We start from the raw sequence: 19,567 nt of genomic DNA on the forward strand, positions 1-19,567 counted from the left end.
TAGAAAGAGAAAAGAACGCAGACTAGAGGCATATGAGTAGACTGGAAGAAAACAAAGCTGCTGTTCTCCATACTTGTGCATTTTCACATTATTTTTGACACTTAGGAGTTATTCAGGTTTTCCCAGGGAACAATATGCTTCTCAGATCCGTATTTATGAACCAGCAAAGTCTAACAGCATTGCAGATGTGATTCAGCGAGGCTCATGCCTGTGTTCAGGTATCAAGAACCAAATGTATTCCAAAAAACATGTACATGTTTTGCTGAATAGATACCCAACTCATTACTTTAAACACTTCTCTCCTATAGACTTTAACATGAAAGGCCAAGAGGCTTTAATTACAGAGGTAGGACAAGTTTTCATCCCTTTGAATAAACTTGAAGGTGGTGTGGACTGACTCCAGGAACAATCCCAGCCAATTATGGAATCTGAAGGACATCACAGAAAAAGGCTGTGCTGTAGTTGTGGTTTCTACCATTACCTTCAGTGAAAAAACCCCATGTGCAAGGAGTACAGCTATGTATCATTCACTTTTTGCTTCTGCAGCCAAGATCATAAACATGAAAAACACTTTCCGAAAAGGAAGACACCTCTTTCCAAGTTACTGTGGTGAGGATGGAGCGTCAAGAGGCTTTTTTTTCCCCCTCAAATTTAAAACAATTTTCTAGGACTATGTAGAGGATGGGAAGGGGTAGAAATTATGCATCCAGGCACATTTGGCTAAACTATTGCTCAGAAGTCTTAGAACATGAGGATCCCTACATCATTTGTGACCTCAGGAGGAACAACATTTCCAAATAAAAAAGGGATATTTTTTCACAAGAGTAATATTATAGAGCAGCTGAAGTGTTGTGTTTTGTTTTGTTTTAATAGTAGAATGATGGAAGCAGGTCCACAAGGGACCCTGGTAGGTCATTTAGCACATCTACCTCCCCTAACATAGAACTGGCGGTGCCAGCTATGCCTAGACTATCTCAACAGATGTTTGTACTCAAATATCTGAAGAGATGTTCTTAAAACCTCTGACAACAAAGAGTCCACCACCTCATTTGACACACAATTCCAGTCCTTTGGCATTCTGACTGGTGATGTCTCAGCTACATCTCACTTGATGCAGTTTGAGATCATTACTTTTTGTCCTGTTCACAGAGGTCACAGAAAACAGTTGGTTGTTGGTTTTTTGTTTTTTTTTTTTTTTTCTTTCTAGTAGCCCATAGCACTTCTGAGGATTGTTACTACCATATTTCTGAGTCACCTTTTCTCCAAGCTAAACAAATTACATTGCTGTGACTTTTGTTACTGGTGACATATTTCCTCAAGCTCTGCTCACTGCTGTTTCTGTATGTGACTCTTCAGCTCTTTAATCCCATTTTTATATGTACCCTATTTATATGCAGTGCTGAAAAGCAGAGGCAGGGCTATGGTTTGATGATCTCTCACCAAGGCAGGCAGTTCTTCCTTTCACCATTGAAGTCTGCTCTCTGGGACCCAAACTTCTCATTTTCACAGACAATGGGAATGCAAAGTGCTGAAGCGAGAGTCTTAATTAAGAGAATTATTTTTGAAAGTTGGACACCAACCAATAATCGTCCAACCAGCATTTTCCCTGAAACATAACAAAAAATGTCTGAATTCTTTTCTCTTACAGATACAGCGGTATTAATCATAGTTCTGACTTCTTAGGGAACCTTTCTTATTCCCCACAACAAATGACAGGCTATTCAAAACTTGAGCTGTTCTTTAAGCTGTTCTTTTCTAAGAAAGTTACCTAGCAAGTGGGAGGGGGATATTACTTTCTCCAACATCTGAATGATTTAGGAGCTTAATTATCTGTGAAAGATTATTAGGTAAGTTTTTTGAAATCTGCTTTTGAAAATGTGGCACAGACCTAAATGACAATGTAAAAGCTGAAATAAAATGTTTTTATTTCAATTTGTTTTGTTTGTATTCATTATTTGTTTCTAGAGACAGATATTCCCTGGATGTATTTTATTCCTCTTGACCATTAAAGCCATATTAAATGTACATATTTTTTAAAAGTGGCAAATCGTCTCTGTTTCTATTTTTCCAAGCCAATAGCATCCTATGGCTCAGGTAAACAGCCCTTACATAAGCTGGGAAGCAAAATGCCTCCTGCAGTCTGTTTTCCCTCATCACAGTCTACTTCTGCAAGGACAGAAATCTTAGCTCCCGGTCTCTGCTGAGATTCATTGAGCACACCTCTACTGCTAAATTAAAAAAACCGCCATGCGGCAAGCATGAGCACCGTGGCTCAGATGAGGTATATTGCTCAGTTGCTAGTGAGCTCCCTGTTGTGGGCTACACCTATAACTTTCTCAGTGGGTGGGTGCAGTTCTGGAAATATTTCACTCCATGAATTGTTCCCAGAGGGCAATATGGACATGGCTGCCCCAAGTTTGCCTTCCCCCACCTTGCATAGTTTTTTGACATTATTCTAGCAGGCTTTGTACTACAAAATGTTTCCCACATGACACCATGGCATGTGACAATACCCTCAGTTTCATGTTGTAAAACCATCAATATTGTGGGCTGTAATGCAGCCCAGATTGCTTCAAGTGCTCTGAAATGGAAACAAAAAAAAAGCCCAAATCCAAAATCCCCCCAAACCTAGCACCTCAGCAGCAGTTGAGGCCCCAAGGAGGTGCAGGGCAGAGCACTGTGCAGGACATATGGGTACTTTCTGCTCAGAGGGAAACCAGGTACCGGGAAGACCAACAGGACACATCTTGCACCACTCGACCATGTATTGCTTCCTACCATGGTTTATTTGGCAGTATGAACATACCCAATGAGGCTTGCTCAGAAGTAGCTAAGAAGAGTTATTTAATTGTAAATCCAGTTTCACACACCTAATCATAGAATCATAAAACAGTTTGGGTTGGAAGGGACATTAAAGACCATCTAGTCCCAACCCCCCTGCCATGGGCAGGGACACCTTCCACTAGACCAGGTTGCTCAAAGCCCCATCCAGCCTGGCCTGAACACTGGCCAGGGAGGGGGCAGCCACAGCTTCTCTGGGCAACCTGTGCCTCACCACCCTCACAGGAAAGAATTTCTTCCCTATATCTTATTTAAATCTACCCTCTTTCAGTTCCATTACTCCTCATTCTAAATAAACCATTACTCCTCATTCTACCACTACACTCCCTGATGAAGAGTCCCCCCCATCTTTCCTGTAGCTCCCTTTAAGTACTGGAAGGTCACTATAAGGTCTCCCCAGAGCCTTCTCTTCTCCAGGCTGAACAATCCCAACTCTGTCAGCCTCTCCTCACAGGGGAGGTGATCCAGCCCCCTGATCATCTCTGTGGCCTCCTCTGGACCTGCTCGAGCATGTCCATATCCTTCTTATGTTGGGGGCCCCAGAGCTGGTTGCAGTACTCCAGGTGGGGTCTCATGAAAGCACAGTAGAGGGGGAGAATCACCTCCCTTAACCTTCTGGCCACACTCCTCTTGATGCAGCCCAGGATACGGTTGGCTTTCTCAGCTGCAGGTGCCTATTGCTGGCTCATAGACAGTTTTCCATCCATTAGTACCTCCAAGACTACCTCCTCAGGGCTGTTGTCAATCCACTTATTGTCCAGCCTGTATTTGTGCATGGGATTGCCCTGACTCATGTGCAGGACCTTGCACTTGGCCTTGTTGATCTTCATGAGGTTTGCAGGGACCCAGCTCTCAAGCCTGTCCAGGTCCCTCTGGATGGCACATCCCTTCCCTCCAGTGTGTTGACTGCACCACGCAGCTTGGTGTCATTGGTGAACTTGCTGAGGGTGCACTCAGTCCCACTGTCCATGTGGCTGACAAAGATGTTAAACAGCTCCAGTCCCAACACCGACGCCTGAGGAATGTCACTTGTCACCCCCCTCCACTCGGACATCTGTTGACCGCAACTTTTTGAGTGTGACCGTCCAGCCAATTCCTTATCCACCGAGTGGTCCATCCATCAAATCCATGTCTCTCCAATTTAGGGACAAGTGTGTTGTGTGGGACAGTGTCAGACAACCCTCTCAGTACTTCTAGGTAAAAAGCATGTCACGATATACAGTTTGTGGGTGTAGTTTAAATTGGATTGTAATAAATATCCATTTCCTTGCCACAGAAATTGACTGACAGCAACTTCCTTTTACTGTGTTCAGTTTTGGGCCCCTCACTACAAAAAGGACATTGAATGACTCGAGCGTGTCCAGAGAAGGGCAATGGAGCTGGTGCAGGGTCTGGAGCACAGGTCGTACGGGGAGCGGCTGAGGGAACTGGGGGTGTTTAGTCTGGAGAAGAGGAGGCTGAGGGGAGACCTCATCGCCCTCTACAGCTCCCTGAAAGGAGGTTGCAGAGAGCTGGGCATGAGTCTCTTTAACCAAGTAATAAGTGATAGGACAAGAGGGAATGGCCTCAAGTTGCGTCAGGGAAGGTTTAGACTGGATATTAGGAAGCGTTTCTTTACAGAACAGGTTCTTAGGGGTTGAAATGGGCTGCCCAGGGAGGTGGTGGAGTCCCCATCCCTGGAGGTGTTTAAGAGTGGGGTTGACAGAGTACTGAGGGTTCTGGTGCAGTTGGGAACTGTCAGTGTTAGGTTAATGGTTGGACCGGGTTATCTTCAAGGTCTTTTCCAACCTAGATGATTCTGTGGTTCCTCAGATCACTCAGGTGCCAGATAAACATACAAAGGTTTTGTTTCCACTGACAATTTCTATCAGCCTGCTCAACACACAGACAAAAGGGGACATGAAGGCTCAGCTCCCTCTTACCCACGGGTGAGTGTCCTATCCAGGGACTTACTGAGCAGGGGCAGACAGTCCCATGCTGACCCTTTTTAAAGGTGCTCCACTTTGCATAAAGACTTGAAGATTCCTGTACCCAGGAGCAGAGACCAGCAGTCTCTGAAGGAGTGGGCTTTGCAGAAAAGTGGCAGATCCAAGTTTAAATTGTTTGAGGCAAGAGAAAAACTCAACACTCATCTCCTACACCTTGCATGGGAGGGCCATGCTCACCTGTAAAAACTGTTGAAGTGTTAAGACCATTACGTTCTTTTGTAAATTTAACTGCAAATGAAAAATGGTTTGGCAGTAGATTTAGGAAGAGGAAGACAGATTTTATACTGACAAACCTTCTGCCAAGTGATTAGGTTGTATCCACGCCTTGTTATAGGTAAACATATGGAATTGTGAATCATGTCAAGAGTAGCAAGATGCAAAGTACATTTATTACTGCAGGGAAATAAACTGCTCAGCTGGGTGAATGGTCCCAAAATTACACATTTGCTCTTGTTATGTAATGTAAAACACTTTATGTTCTACTAGAAACATGGATCATTGCTTACAAAACTTCAGTTTTCAAGTCTCTCACAAGCAGCTTTAATTAATACCTGAGCAGTCCAAGCAGGAGCATGCCTGTAAGGCTTGTGGAAACACATCCTGCTACTTAATTCTGTTAAGATGTAAACAAAATCCATACCCCTCAGGATATAAGAATATAAGAAACAGCAATAAACATTTCACAGAGATGGAAATAACAGGCAGTAGGAGTTGAGGGATGATAGCTGGCATTAGCTTACTGTGCACTATGTAAACAAATACCAACCTGAACTTAAGTATGACAGGGAGAAAGCAAGAAGGTGGGAGAAAGAAGGGCACGTTCTTGTGCTTCTGAATTTTCTTGTGCTGCATTCACACAGACTCTAAGTCGTTATTAAATTTGTTATCAAGCTGGTGCTCTGAAGTCTTACATCCCATTTAAAACAAAACTATGTTCCTCAGAGTCATGGCTATGAAGAAATCCTTGAAGACTGAATCAAACAGAACTGATGCAGTCTTATCTTCAAGAGACCAAAGGCAATCAAAAGAATAATTTTCAGTCGGTATGACCTGCTCATCCCTATACAATACTGACCCTGAAATCTGAAGATGATAGACTAAATGTTAACAGTGTTAACTGTTTTACTGCTGATCATCTTACAAAAAAGTTAGCCAATACAGAAAATATACTTAAAGAATATGTTTACATTCCACTTAGAGCACTGAATCAGCCTGATTGTACAATCAAACTGATTGTACTTGGTATTTCTGAACAGAAGTAAATCTCACAAAAATATGTTCATAAATTATTCTTTTCTGTATATTTGTGATGAGCTCAACAATTTTTCAAGGCCATCTATAAAAAAAAAATTCTAGAGTCAGGAGCTCAATATTGATTCATCTATCCCAAAATGAAAGGTGATTTTTTTTTTTAAAGATTTATTATCATTTAGTCAGTAATCTTGTGTGAATCAGATGGTCCATGGATTTCAGTACAGTCAGTATCAGTCAGCTTCGAACCCATTGCTTCGCCATGACTAGGCTGGGTCTGTCTTTCCCAAATTATGGTGGTATGCACAGAAGACAGAAAGCAGACTTTGCCCATGAAAACATCCGGAAAAAACCCACCAAACCAAAACTCACACCCAGAGTACTTCAGTCTTCACATCAACAGTCTAGACAGAGGAGTGCAAGCATGATATCTTGTTATTGATGCAGAATTTACAAATGTAGAATGCTAGGTGAATGTTTAGGTTTTACATTAAAAGAAAAAGTACACAAGAGAGGATCAGATGGAAGATTAAGGAGAAAGTACAGAAGTGAAATGTTTCCACCTGGAATTTTAAACCAGTAGCAACAGTTCAAGTGGTCAAAACCGGTACCTGAAGACCCAATAATCCAACTGTAAGAGCTGTACTTAGACCTTTACTTTTTAAGGTAGGAAAGCTTTAGATGTCTGGAACTTTAAGGTAGGAAAGCTCCAGATGTCTGGATTGCTGTGGCCAGCAATCCCTCTTCCTTGACTTTCAGGCTCCCAACACATCCCACGGCAGAGTGGCAGCACCACGTGAGGTTTTTTTCCCCAGAGGCTATCCAGAACCTGAAGGAGTTGGAGCCAGGACTTCTGAGCTAGCTCCATTGTCCTTTCCAACTCAGAGATTTCAGTGCCAACATGCATATCTATATTACTATTTTCAAAACTTCTAAGATATTCTGTCCTCTTGGAAATGTAAGGGGGGGTGTGTGTGTGTGTGTGTGTGTGTGTGTGTGTGTGTGTGTGTGAAATCTGTGTGGAAATCACCACTCTTAGTTATGCAAAAATATCAGTAATATCTCTTGAATTGCTGTGGAGGTCAGCAGCTCAGTTTTACTGTTTCACTCTGAAAATGGCACCTTTCAGCACGAAGACAGAGCACGTGCTCTGTCCTGAGTGGGAAACGATGTTTAGTGAGTTACTAGAGGAAACACGGTGTTCACACGTGTTTCTGATGCCTTCTGCTCAGCCTACTGCTCGCATCTGCAGTTCTTTAGCTGATGAGACTTGACATCCCCACTTAAAAAGGCTGGCAATCTCCACCTGCTGAAGACAGTTTTTCACTGTGTGATTTTGACCATCTGGATACAGCATCCTTACTTTATTTCTTTTTTAAAAATACCTCTTTTCATGGATTCCCAGGAAATTGGGTTTCACTCTTCTGCTTGATTCAAGCTGACAAAATCATCTGTCGTTTTCTTCCAACTGGTTAAGCTTTTCCTTCAAATGCTTTTGGCTTTGGGACAGATCATTCATCCCAGATTCTACTGGGTCTCTCCTCAGTAATCTATAGCCTGCCTTTAAAATAAGTTTCCAACACTTTTTCTAAAAAAAAAAAAAAAAAAAAAAAAAAAGCAAAAATGTTTTTGGTATACTTAACCTGAGTTGTCACATACATACTTTCTGAACAGAATTGCACAGCACCATTGCTTACAATCCCAAAAGTAACTGTAAATGAGTTTGGCATTAGCACTTGATCCTTAAAAAAGCATTTTTATCACTAAAAACACCATGAGGAACATTATTTCTTTTGGCAACAAATGTTTTAGTATATACTGTGAGCTTCAGTGTTGAAGAAAATGTAAAGACATACCAAGAAGCAGTAAGGCACACATGGGAGGTGGAACTTAGATAAGCTGCCTACATCAGTAATGGAAAATTATCCAAATTTTAAGTGCCAAACTACATGTAGGAATATATATGTAAACTACGCATATAGAGTATATGTTTCCTATATTGGATTATGCCATCTCCTTTCTACTGAAATAAATTGCTAGTTATAAAAGTGTGCTCGACCTCTATGTCAACTTCTTTGCATGTGTCATTGGTTTTTATGTTTCATTTTAAGATCTGTCACAAGTTGTACATGGGGATGGGAGAAACACTCAGCCACAATAAACCAGAAAGATTATTTTCAGAAAAGGATCTAAGCATAAACCAGGCCAACAGGTTGTACTCGCAGCAATTCTATTTGTCATTCTCCTCCATGGATTTTCCTTAAACCTAGCAAGCATGCCACAGTTATCCTGAACCCTTATCTGCTTTTCCACTGGGAGAAAAACAAAACCAACAATCAAAATTTGTATTGATTTTACTGAACGTTTCCTGAACCTGGCTTTGAATCTGGCTTTACTCCCATACAGTACAAAACTCTGCAACCTCAGTGGCATTCATCTCAATTTGATCCAAATGAAACATACTTTGCAGATGTGTTGCCTTTTTACCAGGGCACATTTAATGAACAATATATTTGAATAGGTTCATTTTCAAATATTGGATAAGGTGATCTGGATTTGCATTGCAACATTGCTTCATAATCTCTCTTTGTCTAGATACAGTGATTACTGGGGATGAAGGACCTCTTCTCAGGGGACCCCAATATGTGGTTTTCCTGAGCTGGGAGTCCATTTCTGCACCTCTTCTTTCACGGAGTGTATAAAGCATTTCCTCAGGTAAGGGGAAGAGAGGACTGGCCTCCAGTGAGTGCTGGATCATGTGGGAACCCCCAAGGAAATTCTTGTATCATTTACAATGTGGAACTGGTTGCTAAGAAAGGTAAAGACAGACACTTGCAAACGGCAGTCTAAAGATACCATGATTAGTGTTTCGGTCTCTACTTTTAGACTCAGGTGCTTAGGTACACCGCATGATAAAGATCATGGATTAAATCTCTTGTTCAGTTTGCTGTACTGCACGGTATCTTGCATATGTTGTTAGCTTGTGAATATGCTTCCTCAAACTCTATTATATCCAGCACATGACTATAAGCATTACAGAAACTGCTTTAGATGTGCAAATCAAGTGAAGGGCAGACATTTCATAGCTGAGTTCTACCCTGTGAAATCTGGGCAACAGGTCATGACAACAACATTTTGTGTTTATGTATGTTGATCTATATATTAAAAATTTCATAAATTCCCAGAGGGCTTGAGTCTGGTATCGAGATGAAAAGTTGGTATGATCATAACAGACAGTTCAGTACTTTTGGAAGAGTAGCAGTCAACACCCTAAAGACCAAATTCCTGTGGTTTTCTCTATCTAAGTTATGGATGGTGTCATTCCCTCCAGCTGACTCACTAACAAAAGACTGCTCTAGCTTTGGAGAAGCCGTGGGCAAAAAAGTTACCAGCACAACACGGAGACTTGGGAGCACGACACAGAGACAACCCAGTATCTCAGGTCAGGACTCAGTCAGGACCTGTTAAACCCAGTGCAGAGGCAGACCAGAGCCAAAAAGCTTGCCCAGTGCTCTGAGGCTGGACACTTCTGCTGTGCTTTGCTCATCTCTCCAGCTCTGGGGAGGCTTCTGCTGTGGTGCAGAGCATGGCGTGACTCTCCAGATCCGGCCAGGGTAGGATGTTTAGCACACCAGCAGCACAGCACAGAGCAACCGGAGCAGCTCTACACCCCAGCCTTGGGGCCAGGCTAAGCACCAGGGTACCCACTTGCAGGGCTCAGCACCTGCAGTTAAATGCCAGCCATGCACCTAACAAAGCCTCTTGGATGCCTGCCTGTGCAAAATGCTCTATTATATGTGCTTTTTCATCATGCCAGTCTGTCTTACTCTGGGTGGGGCAAAGGTAGATGTGTTCAGAAATCACTTATACATAGTACCTATAATGTAACAGTGCAGAAACAGAGCATCTTGCCTTCTTGTGGTGGTTTGACCTTGGCTAAATGCCAGGCACCCACCAAGTCACTCTATCACTTCCCCTCCTTCCCTTTTTTTTTTCCTCAACAGGGCAAAAAGGGGGAAAGAAAATAAGATAGGAAAAAACCCGCCCAACCCTCGTGGGTAAAACAAAAGCAATTTTAATGTAAGCAAAGCAAAGATCCATGCGTGGAAGCAAAAAGAAACAGATTTATTGTCTAGTTCCCATGGACAGGCAATGTTGGGCCTTCTCAGGAAGCAGGGCTCCGATACATGTGGTGGTTGCCTTGGAGGACCAAGGGTGACCCCACCCCCTTCCTCCTTTCTCCCAGCTTTATACTGAGCAGCTGTCATGTGGTCTGGAATATCCCTTTGGTCAGTTCGGGTCAGCTGTCCTGGTTGTGCCCCCTCCCAAGATCTTGCCCACCCCGTCCCACTGGGGGAGGGGAATGTCAGAAGGAGCCTTGGTGCTGTGTAAGCCCTGCCCAGCAGTAGCCACAACACCAGGGTGCTATCAACACCCTGCCAGCTCCCAGCATAAACCACAGCACCGTGAGGGCTGCTATAGGGGAAAATCAATTCCAGTTCAACCAGACCCAATACAGTTCTTCTGTCAGTCCCTGGTGGAAGGAGAGGACCACAAAGCACACTAGAAAACACCTAATTATTTAAATGGATAGTGACTAACTCCTAGATATTACAAGAGCCTGTCCTCCTTAGTGTTACACCCTTTGCTACCAACACGTGCACTTAAAAAACAAAACCCCCCAAAACCCTACCAAGCACAAGCCCTATGGTGAGGTTCAATAAACTCCAAGCTAAGACATGTAGATTTCATAAATACTAGAAAAATGTTTGTCTTCTGTATTCTTATAAAAGCATTTTTTCACAATACAGAAAATTAATAAAATATTCTTTTATATAAATAACTAAATGAAAGCTGTTGCACGTTGGCTTATTGTGTATGTCTGTCTGAAATCTTTAGTGAGCAGTACAGAAAATTCACTAGCTCTACTTCACATTCCATAAAAGGAGGTGCTTGAAATGTCATAAAGTTCATGAACCATGATAAGTGACAGATGAATGATCTTGTTGGTTGCCAGTAGAAGATTGCACTTTCCTGAGGTGGGAAAGAAACCTTTGATACTTTGGGCTTTTTTTGACCAGATTAAATTCTGAACAAGTCTGTTAGATTTGAAAGTGAGGGGAGAAGCGAGCATCATTTTTACACAGCTCTTCACTCAACATGCCCACATGGGAGAAGGGACTTTTTTTTTTTTTTTTTTTTTTAAAAAAAACCCAAACACCAAACAAACAAAACAACCCACCAAAAACCCCACCCAAAACCTAACAAAAAAACAAACCACAAGGAAACATACTTTCCTTTGTATTTTTAAAGAACTATTTTAAAACATGTTAAATAGGTTCCCAGCACTGAGGTTGTAGAGTGTGTCCTGAAGAGTGCTAGCAGGGAGGATGGAGTGTGTGGTACATCATGGGAAGGGGGATCCCTGGAGCAGCTGGAGTGCTGTCTATCCAGGTGGTTGGCAGCACATGTGAGACTTGACTGTTGATGGGGACAACATCGGTTAGCACTGGCAGAAGTTGGATGCAGGTCCACACTCACAGGACTGTACCCATCTCCAGAAAGCACTCTAGCTCTACCAGACCGATCCTTTGACATACTAGACCAGGTCTTGTCAAGCAGCATATTCTGGTTTTAATCAGACCTCGATTTTTTTGAAAAGGTAAATGTAGATAGCGGTGGAGGAGTGTGTTTGCTGGAAAGCTTTGGAGATACAGTCAGTGTTGCACAGGCAAACAGGGTAAAAGCGCAACATTGATACTTCTGCTTAGGAGAGTGCTACAGTTGCCCGCTTTGATTCCATTTTTGCATCCCAGCCTCTTGTTTCAGCAAATGTGATGTTTAAATATATCACTGACTGGGCAATGCAAACAGCATGTTTGCTATACTAGCCCCAAAGCTGGGCCAGCAAAAGTCAAGCTGTTGCAGGGCAGGAAAAGTGGGATGAAGATCAGTCTCTAGTTTTTCTGCTCTCACTGGTTCCTGAAGCAGCCTGATACCAAGCAGATATTACCCTTCATCAGCACTATATGCAGGAGGAATAATTCCCACAGGTAGTTCATCATCTCCTGTTTACAAGTGCTGTCACTTCTGTGCAGGGATTTAGAGAAATGATGCTCTGATAAATCCTCCTAAGATAAGGGATGATAGAAATTACAGTCACCGATAGCTCAGGTTAGGCTGAAGTCAAGGGTCTTGTGCTCCCTGGAGCTATGACAGTCATAAAACAAAGCCAATGGGTAGCACAGTCTTCATCCATTTTGTGACATTCATTTCTCCCTCTCCTTTGAAAAACCACACCCCTGACTTCCACAGCATAGAGAGAATTAGCTGCTGGCAGTTGGTGGGAACTAAACCTCTTCTTCCCTTGCCCCCTTGGCAAAGGTAGACAAGAGACTGGTCCCCCATGGCTCACAGCTGCACACTTTATCCTAATTAGAAGGCATTATCTCTTCCTTAGTAGTGTGAACTATCCTAGTCTCTCTTGCCATCTACCATAGGTGCCAAAATAAATTTCAGTGAACAGGGTTACACTTACAACAATGAAAATAAAGTGAATGGAAACAATATACATATATGTGTGTTCCCTAGATCCATGATAAAGGTTCAGTTGCCTCTTAACCTCAAAATAAAAATGAAATCACTCCCTACAGGTTCAGCATCATGCAAAAAAATGTGCTTAGATCACCACAGACTATCTTGAACTCCTACACCCTGAAGCTGTAGTGGTTGATAAATGATACCTTTCTTCCTAAAGGAGGAGGGAATGGTTTAGTTTTTATAGCTTTAAGATGATAATGCATTTATTAGTCACACAGTGATTCTTTACATTGGCTTTGCCACTTAAAACCAATTTGTGACAGTGCTCTGATAGCCTATACTAGGCAGATTTCGCCCCCTCCAATAAAAGACCTCACCCATTTAAAAGCATAACTACACTGACAGTGATTTAATAAATTAAACACCTATCAACTTTTTTCCACTTTCAGGTGGACTGCTTGAAAATTGATGGGCAGTTACTCAGCAAAATAGCTTCTTATCATTCTGCTAAGTGAGAGCATAGATCAAACCAGTTCAGAATAGAAACATTTATGCATGCACGTAATGCAAGTAAAATTACCTTGTATTGCAAAGCGCAGAAGCCTATTATTACTATATGCCAAGTCACAGATATATAGATGAGAGAGAAAAAAAATGCCACTAAAGAGGAAAAGCAGATCTAGAAGTTAGAAACTTAGTAGGAGAAAGCACAGAAAAGAAGAAGAGATCATTCAAAGAATTATACAAGAGAAATATGAACAAGTTGCAAGAGGAGAGGAAAACATTCTAAGAACTTTCCACCACTGCTTGGACAAACAGAAAGAGTTAAATTACAACGAAAGCTTTTAGCTAAAAGACTTTAAAGCTGAATGATAATCAGCTTAAGGAGTCAAAGGACAGTGTGGTAAGGAAACCTATAAAACCAAAAATGGCAGAAAGGGGAAAGAATGGTCTTTCTGGAGACACAGGTTGAGGACTCATCCACAGGAAGGAGAGCCCACAGTCAGTTACCCTTGTGGCACACTTGCATCAAGTGAGTTAAGAAAAAGACAGTTCACATACTACCTTGGCTCACCCTTTGCTTCCTGAAAAAACAATTTAATTTTTCTAATGCTTCCAAAAGTTTCCCCAAGAAATACAACTGAGCACAGATAACTGCTGCTCCTGTGGCCACAGCAGCTAGTGAACACCTGGGGCATTCAGTTTGGGAAAGAAGATTTAGCACGACGCAGACCTAATGTGCTTTTGAGTCACATCACATCCCTGCTCCCCTTACGGTGCTCACCCTGCCTCAAAGCAGAGATCTCCACTGCAGAGCCTCTAGGTTAGACTGCAGATTTGAACACTGGTACAGAGCTTACCTTGACAAAACCAGCTCAGGTCTCCCTCCCTACTTCTGACAAGGCCTCCAAGTGTCTTGCAAGCAGGAACTAACCTTTTTTTTTTTTTTTTTTTTTAAACTGAGCCCAGCCTAGCTACAGGTGCAGCTACACTTAGTCCCCGAGGCTTGCTTCAGCTTTCACCCTTGTTGCTCCATGCTTCTGCCTCTGCATACAGCACAGGCTTGGTGTTCCCTACAGATGCTTTAATATCTGCTCAGCCCCAAGCTCTCTGGCAGCAGAGGCCAAACGTTTCCTGCAGATAGTAGGGCAGTTAGCAGCATTCAGGCTGAGCCAGCAGCTCCCTTGAGAACACAGCCTCCCCATGGCCACAGGCTCAGCAGCTTCCCACGGAGCCATGCCACCCTGCAAGGTCCTCATATTTTCCTGGTGCTCTAGAAAGCTATGAGGAATTTGTCTTCTGAGATTACTTCCAATTATAGGTTTATGAAACAACAGTAAAAAAAAATAAATTCAACTTAAATTACCTATGCAGATTATTTCTTCCCGTCAGTAGGATTTTGTAGTTCATATAACATAACTTTGCTGTCCCTCCCGAGAATCGCATTGGAGAGAAGGTCAGGAATGTTGTGAGGAAGCTGGCTCAGCTCATTAAAGGAAGAATAGTGATCTTTTCCATTAAATGCATGATGAACATGCACTACCTCTCCTTTTGGGGTATTCAGCACAACCTCGGGTGATTTCTGGAATGTTTCAGCTGACCAGTGGATTGAATACATTCAGCTTATAAGTAAAAAAAGATGTTTTATAAGGCTGCCAGCCCCGCACACCCTCTCAGGGTTGTGAAAGACAAGCTGTGTTCTTCCTGGCACCAACTGCCTCATCCATAATCCCAGCCCAGCAAGATGCCTCGCAGGCGCAGTTAAGGTGCAGCTGAAGTCTATGAGAGATGATTTGTGAGCCAGGTGCAGTTTAAGCACTGGCGGCTAGAAAAAACATCTTTTTTATTTTTAAATGAGCAGATCTGAGGTCTGAGTGACTGAGAACCAATAAATACGGATGTATTTTTTTTACAGAGTATCTTTTCAGAGTAGAGCTGGAGTTGGAGCTCTTAACCTCAGAAACTGGGATGGAGCCATACCATATATGTTTATGTGGCAGTACAGGAAGAGAGGTTATCATGTTTTAGTTAGCTAAAAGAAGTTTAGTCTGAAATGTTAACTTTCTGCTAAAACCAAGCCTCAGCTCTCTCCCCTCCCCTTAGACTGTAAAGCAATTTCACACCATAAAAGTGAACTTTGAAAACACAGCTGCTTGCCCTGACTCCCTGGTCAGAGTAAAACCAAGCAAAAATTAATCTAGAGGAATTTAAATTTTATCTTTCTTCCTATTGAAAAATTCATTGGATAATCTAACAGAGTCCTAACTGACCTTCAAAGCCAATGTCTGCTCATGGCTGTCCATTCGTCCTTCTCACTCTCTGTGCTACTGGAGGCATCATTTTCACAATCATCTCCTTCGGCTCACTGGGATCACTGGTAATGTTGCTCTGGGAACTGCAAGTCTCCAACAGCAAATCCATGGATGTTTTTATCTGGGCACGCATGTCTTCCTCCCCAGTTATTTGCAGAATCCCAAGAAGTGTTAATCAGGAAGTTTCAAATATTTCCAGCTAAAAGCAGCCTTGCCCTGAGGGGTAACTGTTCTGACTTTGGGAGCAACAACCTGTGAACTCTGTTGGAGTGAGCACAAATAACCTGTTAGCACATTTAGACCATCATTGTCATACTCAAAGCTCAAAACTGGTGTGGGATCTTTTAAAAAAAGAATACATTGTCAAATTTTACCAAGATCTTGTGAGAGAAAAATTATTAAAACAGAGATCTGATTCTTGTGGTAGCTTGCTATGATTCAACCATTTTGGGGTACCAAGTTTATGGTTTTTCGGGACATCTTTCAAACTCCATAAGGTATGGAGTTCCATAATATCAGATGTCATATAATAAATTTTATATATTTCATCCTTATTTCTATATGACTTGCCTGTTAGTTTTACATATTATTTGGTGCAAAATTCCTTATAGCTTTTCTTTCCAAACCTGCCATGCAGGAGTAATCCAGTTGATAAGAGGAGTCAAAAGCAAGTTGTGTTATGGTTCCTCATGCACAAATTCTTGCGTCAGATCAGCTTTGACAAGTGCTCTCCTGAATGCTGCAGAGTGCAGGACTCCAAGACACAAGTGTGTTCAGACAGCAATGAGCAAGATATCACTGCTATGAAACAAACTTTGTCTGGCATCTGTCCTGACACTGGCAACTTGAGCAATAATTTCCTCCCCAGATGCTGTGCAGTTTGAGAGAGTTTGGCTCAAGAGGTTAAAAAAATAATGGTCTGGCAGTAAACAGATTTTTTGGAAATATTATTTGGACACTTACTTAAACTCGTGCAATGCTTTATCTACAGTAATAGGAATTACAACAAGTATTAGTTACACAATATGTATCTTTACATGATCTACCTGAAATAGAGAGCCCTGCTGGACTTTGAAAACTTTCTTTTAGGATATAACTTTTTAATCTTCTTCATTTTTATTCTGCTTGGATCAGTGGATAACATGAGTCAACACCCACAAACTTTAGACAAACTTGTATCTGGGTCTAAATGTCAGGTTTTGGTTCTATTCTATATATCTGTGAATTTATTTGCCTATAAAGAAATCTCACAACTAATAAATAGAAGAAAGAAATGTTTAATGATCCTCAGAGCAATAAACCACCTAACTCCATTTCCTTCTTTCCCATCGAATTCAGTCACTATTTAAAAACTGATTTCTTTAAGGTCAATCAGTAAGAAGCAGTCTTTTCCCCTGTGAAGATGAACTATTATTCAGTCTGTGCATCCTGATATTTAGCCTAACTCTTGGCCTTAGCCACTATGTGTTTTAGAGGCGAAAGCAGGGGGATGAAGCATGCTTCAGGTCCTCTAGGGGTCTGGACCACTGAAAAGGTCAAACAAACAAAATTAAAATAACCATGAGACTTGCTGGCCAGCCAGTGCTCTGGGTCCAAGATCAGCGGTATTGCTGCTTGGTGACTAATGCAGTTAAATCAGCTCTCAGTCCTGTACTGCAGAAACAGATCTTATAGCATTGTGTACTGCTGCCAGATGGATTGCTCAAGCCTGGAAAGCTCCCTCATGTGCACGTACTTAATCACGACAGGCCCTATTCGTGGAAAAACATGGCACCGACAGAGGGATTTTTAGCCACTTTCCTGTAAAAAACAATGGCAGGGAGCAGACTTCAACATGCAGTGTTGAACGTGGACTTTGTGGGTCACAAAGAGCCATTTCTTTATTGTGAATGGCAGTAAAGCGGAGCCCGGAGGAGCATGCGCCAGCAGGACTTGCTGGAGCACAGGCCAGCAAGCACTATGGGGTGGCTGCCATTGCCAGGGATGCTCCTCCAGCCTCCCCCCACTCAGCCTCCCACAGAGACAGGCACTGGAGGTCTGGAGGTGGCTGCCATGGTTGTTTCTCTGGTTTGTATGATCGCTTCACCCTGAAAAATTAGTAATTGGAATAACAGTGAAAAAGCAGATGTCTGGAATTTGTCTTGACTAAATGGGATGGATAGTTTCTCTGCTTCCCATTTTGTGAGGCATTAGTGGAAAGCTGGAAGGAGAGGATGGGAGGGCAGAGATAGTGACTGAGTCACGTTTACGTCACCTACTGCACTGCTGCTTAATTCACCAAAGTCTTCCTGTGGCGACCCTTGCAGTGAAAACACTTCTGCTTCCTTTCCTTCTCATCAGGTACTCCTGGCTTTGTCACAAGTTTCATTATCACATGGAAGGAGAAAAGCAGCATCTGTTTAAGGCCATATATTAACACTAAGCTCTATAAATTGTATATGAAAATGGAGTGTCAGCCAGGAGAGATCATTCCTCAGCTGCTGCTGTTGGCATCAGTTGAAGTTTGAGAAGTCCTGTGGAGTAACACAGTAGTGAGCTACTCAGTTTTTAATGGAAAGGCCCTTTCCTATTTAATTTTAATTCTCACAGGCTTCTGGGCAGTTAAACTGGGGTTTGAGGTACTGCAGATTGCTCTTAGCTGAAAGAAAAGCAATCTCATTTTTGATCACTGTGGCTAAATCCATGTTGTTACCACTAGTCTGAACTATGGAAAAAATTAGATACAAGGAGGAAAGCACAAGCTGCACCTTCCAGTCTACAAGTAAATCTCGCAAATGTGTTAACATAGGAACAGTTGTGTTAGGTCAGACTAAGGGTTTATTCAGCTCGGTGTCTTTCTTTCAGATGCGTCCTAAACTATGTTTGTGGAAAGAGTATGAGACCTTTTCCCCTGTACACTCTCCCAGCTGTCTGGAGTTTAAGTGTGTCCTGATGTAAAGGCTGCATTCATACCACAATCTTTTTTAGCAGCCATAAATTAAGCTATTTCCACAATTTCTCAAATTCCTTAATTCTCTTGGCCTCTAAAGCAGCTAACTGTAAGGAATGCCACAATATACCTACAGGGTCATGAACAATTATTTCCTCTTACTGATTTAATATCAGTGGTTCACGGTGTTGTGAAGACCCTGAGCAAACTGTTCTCCATTCACATTTTCCCTTGCCATCATAATTTCACTAGCCTTCATCCTATCCCACTTCCTTCTGACCTCAGAGCTATTTAGTCTCACTTCATATGGAGGCTATGTCGCACTGAACATCCCTGTCCTCATCCTGTACCACATATAGTTCTAACACTATCATTTTCTAAGATAGCAGTGATCTTAATGACATCCAGTAGGCAAGATATGGATAAATACATACACTCCACAGCTATTAAGTTAGGAAGGAAGTTATTCAGTTACTAACTCAGATAACTGCACTGAAAGAACAGTCACCCCCTGCTCCACTGGGACCCACATTTGCCTTACAGCAAGTCCAGAAGTGTCCTCTTGGAGTCTTCTGATTGTGCCAAGGCACTACTTGACGTTTGCCCAAAAGACGTGCCGCCCTAAAGAGGTGCCCCTCCAACAGCATGGAACAGGCAGGGGCAGCCTGCTTGGTAGGACTAGCAAGGGGGCAGAAGAGGGGCAGTTATCAGGGATAGGAACTTCGGGTGGTTAATTTTTAAGACAGTGAAGGCTAAAGGAGGCTTAATATTGTGAACAGAAAGTATTGAAGGAGGTGGGTAATGATAGTAGCAGAAGAGAAAGTGGCTAGTGTCATTGGAGCCCCTGGAAGAATTAAGATGAAGACAGCATACAGGGAATTACTGTGATTGTGGAAAAGGAAGGCTGAATATGCATATTTTGAGTAGGAAAAGTCTGTCTTTTTGCCCTCAAGACACACCACTGAAGGCAAAGGATGCACAGAATAAGTAAATAAAAACAGACAACCATGCTTGGGTGATTATATCAAGCTGAATGCTAGACTTCATTATGGCACCAGGGCCAGCACTAGGTTGGTTTATCATTTTGATGAATCAAGATGGGCAGAAGTAAGTGCCTTAGTCCCAGGCAGCCCACGGAAGTATATTGCAGAATATCACTGTGTTTTATTGTTATAAAAAGAAAGTAACAAAACTTAGAGAAATAA

Source organism: Athene cunicularia (genome assembly GCF_003259725.1).
Source record: "Athene cunicularia isolate RWA chromosome 3 unlocalized genomic scaffold, athCun1 chr3_part1, whole genome shotgun sequence".
Taxonomy (NCBI): Eukaryota; Metazoa; Chordata; class Aves; order Strigiformes; family Strigidae; genus Athene; species Athene cunicularia.